We start from the raw sequence: 3987 nt of genomic DNA, 5'->3' as shown, positions 1-3987 counted from the left end.
AAGCTCGTGGAATTCAGCCTAGACTACAGGTATTCTTGCTTAAGATGCAGTGTGGCGATCCAGCCGTGGCATCGCAGTTTTTTCCCCAGAGAACTCTCCCTGCTTTCCTCATGGCCGCTCAGGTGCAGGCTTCCGCCTCCTTCCCTTTTGGAGGTCTGGTCAACTCCGGTAGGCTCGGGTTCGACCTTCTTCAGCGCCGGGACAAGCTTCCGGATGCTTACCATGAGTGGGGGTTCATGGTATTTTGCTAGGAGCCTTCTCTTCCTCTGCCTCAACATCTGGAGTATCTAGCCATGATATTGAGTCAACGGCCTTACCACGTTAGAAACCCCGCTTCTCGTCCGTCCAGCGAGGTTAAGCAACGTCGGGTCTGGTCGGTACTTGGATGGGTCTCCGCCTGGGGACACCAGATTCTGTTGCCGCCTCCTCCGAGCCTTCCCTTCAGTTGACTGTGGCAAGGCTGAGGAGAGTCGCAGTACCTGTTCTCAGTCAAGCACAGCTTGCAGCCCTACCTTGGAACGTTTCCTAGTTCTCTTTTCCTCATTGACCCGTCTAAAGTTCCGAAGGGTCGCCTCAGGATAAGTTCCCTGTGGTTTCAAAGCAACGATTAACCGGACTTTCTGGCCCCTATGGGACCAGCGGAACTGAAGAAAATCGGATACAATGTACAGATATTTGGAATGAACTAAGTGTAACGCAAGGTTGTATCATGAAAGGATCAAGATTAGTTATTCCTGTTTCACTGAGAAGGTTTTGTCTGATATACACTCTGATCACCAAGACATTATTAGATCAAAGTCTATTGAAAGGACTAGTATCTGGTGGCACAGTGTAGAGAGAGACATTGAATTATTTGTAAGAAATTGTATGAATTGTGTTGTGCAACAGAATAATCCTCATTTTGCTAGAATGTTACCATGGAAGTTACCCAGGTATCCATGGCAAATATTGTATATTGATTTTGCAGGTCCTATTTTAGATTATCTTTTTTTTTTGATAGCTGTCGATGACTCCAGAAAAGGACAAAAAGAAATTACAACGAAGACAACAACCTCTTATGCAGCTGTAAAAGAATTAATGCATTTGGAAGGATTTGTTCAAACATTTAAGCATAGCATGAAGTATAGAAAGACAAATAATATATTTTTTCATGCATCAAAGTTTTTATTGTCTTATAGAACAACACCACATAGTACAATAGGTGTGACACCATTGAATTTGTTGATGGGGAGGGGGATTAGGTGTAATTTAGACTTGTAACCAAGTTTGCAAAATGGTTTAGAAGAAAAATAGTGTAAACAAGTAAAAAATCTTCCAGAGGTAAAAAAAAATTCCCCTTTTATCTAATGTCATGGTAAGATCTTACAATACTCCAAAGAAGTAGGTACCAAGAGAGACTATAAGTGAAATTTGAAATTTACATCACAATGTTCATGTTGGTGGAGTTATTGCAAAACGTCCTGTTGATAAATACTGCTATTAAATACAAATCCAATAGACCATATGAATGTTGGAGATGGAATATTTTCAGATGTAATTGGATCAAATGAATCGAATATTAGCCAAGATGCCCAAACATCAAATGTAGATTCAGAATCTGTTCATGTCGGGTTCGACCTTCTTCAGCGCCGGGACAAGCTTCCGGATGCTTACCATGAGTGGGGGTTCATGGTATTTTGCTAGGAGCCTTCTCTTCTTCTGCCTCAACATCTGGAGTATCTAGCCATGATATTGAGTCAACGGCCTTACCACGTTGGAAACCCCGCTTCTCGTCCGTCCAGCGAGGTTAAGCAACGTCGGGTCTGGTCGGTACTTGGATGGGTCTCCGCCTGGGGACGCCAGATTCTGTTGCCGCTTCCTCCAAGCCTTCCCTTCAGTTGACTGTGGCAAGGCTGAGGAGAGTTGCAGTACCTGTTCTCAGTCAAGCACAGCTTGCAGCCCTACCTTGGAACGTTTCCTAGTTTTCTTTTCCTCATTGACCCGTCTAAAGTTCCGAACGGTCGCCTCAGGATAAGTTCCCTGTGGGGCGGCCCAAGTTCCGGTGGTTTCAAAGCAACGATTAACCGGACTTTCTGGCCCCTATGGGACCAGCGGAACGATTAGACCTGCAATGGGTGTTGACCTGTGGAACCTCTTGATGGGAGTGGATATTCTCGTCCTTTCCCCACATTTTTTATGCTGTTCTCGGACTCGTCAAAGAAAAGGGGGGGGGGGGCATGTTCCGGTCCAGGCCTATGGTCAGGACCTGTAGGATACCTCTCCATCATTCAGGCAGGCTTAGGGGCCGTAGTCTGTCCCCTCTACAGATCCTACAGCTCCTGCCGAGTCGCTCCGTGCGCGTCAACTTCATGGTACTGGCGTGTTCTAACCAACAGGGGACGCATTTTCTACCTTCGCATCTTGCAGTAGAGATACTGAGATGATTTGAGATCCTCTCAATACCACCATCGGCTCTCTCATTCCGGGCAGAGGAATGTTCTCTCCGACTATCCGAGCAGAGCCTCGTAGAGAGAGTGTACCTGGGGGTCTTTGGCCTTGAGTACCCAGCAAGTCCTGGCCTGGGGGACCTGATCGTGACAGCTTGGAACCTCAAGCTTCCGCTGTTCTTCCCCCCAGTCTCAGAGCCCAAGACTCTGGCAAGATGCATTCCGGTGATGGTGGGACAACATCGACGCCTGCGTCTTCCCTCCTTTGTTGTCTGTTGAGAATGGGTCTCAACAAGACCAGGTTGTCTGTCAACCTTTCAATGGCCCTGAGAGCTCCACTGGGACTATACGCAGAACGGTTACCAGACCCTCTGCTTCCCCTGACGGAACTCCCGGGAGAGCTTCTCCCACGGCACAGGCTTCTCGAACAACCACACAGCAACATCTTTCACAAGCCGGGGCGTCGCTTCGGCTTCATGCCTGGAGACACTACGCCTCCTCCTCAAGAAGAGACAACCCGCTACAGTCGCGGGACGGAGGTCGCGTCACCTGCGATAGTCATCCGCAGGGGTCTTCCAGGTGAAGTGGAGAGTCTTCGGTGGTTGGTGTCGTGGGAGATATACCTCTTCCCTTGAGGCCTCTTCTCCAGCAATAACGAACTTATTGCCTTTCGGCGGGGGGAAACTCCTTCCCACTCTCTACAATGAAGCCTGTCGCTCAGCCTTCAGGCTTAAAGGAATAACTTTTTCCTTCCCACTGGACCTTTCCTCGCTCATGCGAAGCTGCGAACGTCCCTGCCCTAGTCGGAGTGAGACCTCCAACATGGAGCATAGCTCGGACTTTTTAGTCCCTTTAGAGATCTTCTCAAGACCCTTTACGTCAGGCCTCTGATCGTATTCTGTCTTGGGTCTCCTGCTCACTCTGGCCGCGGCCAGTGTGTAAGCAATCTTCTTGGTCTCGTACGACTCCGCCCTTTCTAAGGAATGTGGGAAGGCAACTTTCAGGTTCACTCCTGAGTTGTTGGCTAGACTCAGAATCTTGGGGTCCCAGCCTTCGGTCCAATTCCTTCAAGATTTCGAGTCACCATTCTATATCTGATGTCCCAAAACCTTCTCCTTCTTGCCAGTAAAGGAATCGAGAGGTTAGCTTTGGGAACAGTTGCAGTTTGTCCTCACGTGCAGCCGGGTTGGGAGCACAAGAAGGACACGGGGGAGAGTCACCAGTATACCTCTTCAGCTCGGACTCAAGGACATTCATCTCTACCTGAATCCAGACCCTCCCCCGTCACGTCGCCCTACAACACGATGTCGGATACATCGCAATGTCCCTCGCCTTCGAGTAATACTACTCTGTGACGCAGGTGCTACAAGCTGGAGTCTGGAAGCGTCTAATGACCTTCGCAGCCCGCTTCCTGCAGGGCGTGACCCATAGGAGTTTCGATACGTTTCTATCGCTCTGTGGTGGCTACGCAACAGCTGGTCTAACCTCAGGCTCCTTTTTGGACAGGTAGCAGAAGGTTAAGGGCATTGTTATCAGGTTTTAGTCTGCATGAACGAAAGAA

The 3987-nt window shown here is 48.8% G+C and overlaps 2 pseudogenes; both read left to right on the top strand.

Moving 5' to 3' along the window:
• The first annotated feature begins 303 nt into the window (after positions 1-303).
• On the top strand, positions 304-422 carry LOC137656923 (5S ribosomal RNA; annotated as a pseudogene).
• A 1313-nt stretch (positions 423-1735) lies between these two features.
• Positions 1736-1854, top strand: LOC137656920 (5S ribosomal RNA; annotated as a pseudogene).
• The last annotated feature ends 2133 nt before the right edge of the window (positions 1855-3987 follow it).

The sequence above is a fragment of the Palaemon carinicauda genome, chromosome 17 (genome assembly GCF_036898095.1).
Source record: "Palaemon carinicauda isolate YSFRI2023 chromosome 17, ASM3689809v2, whole genome shotgun sequence".
NCBI classification, from domain to species: domain Eukaryota; kingdom Metazoa; phylum Arthropoda; class Malacostraca; order Decapoda; family Palaemonidae; genus Palaemon; species Palaemon carinicauda.
The sequence above is the reverse complement of the archived record's forward strand: the minus strand, read 5'-3'. Positions and strand labels throughout refer to the sequence as shown.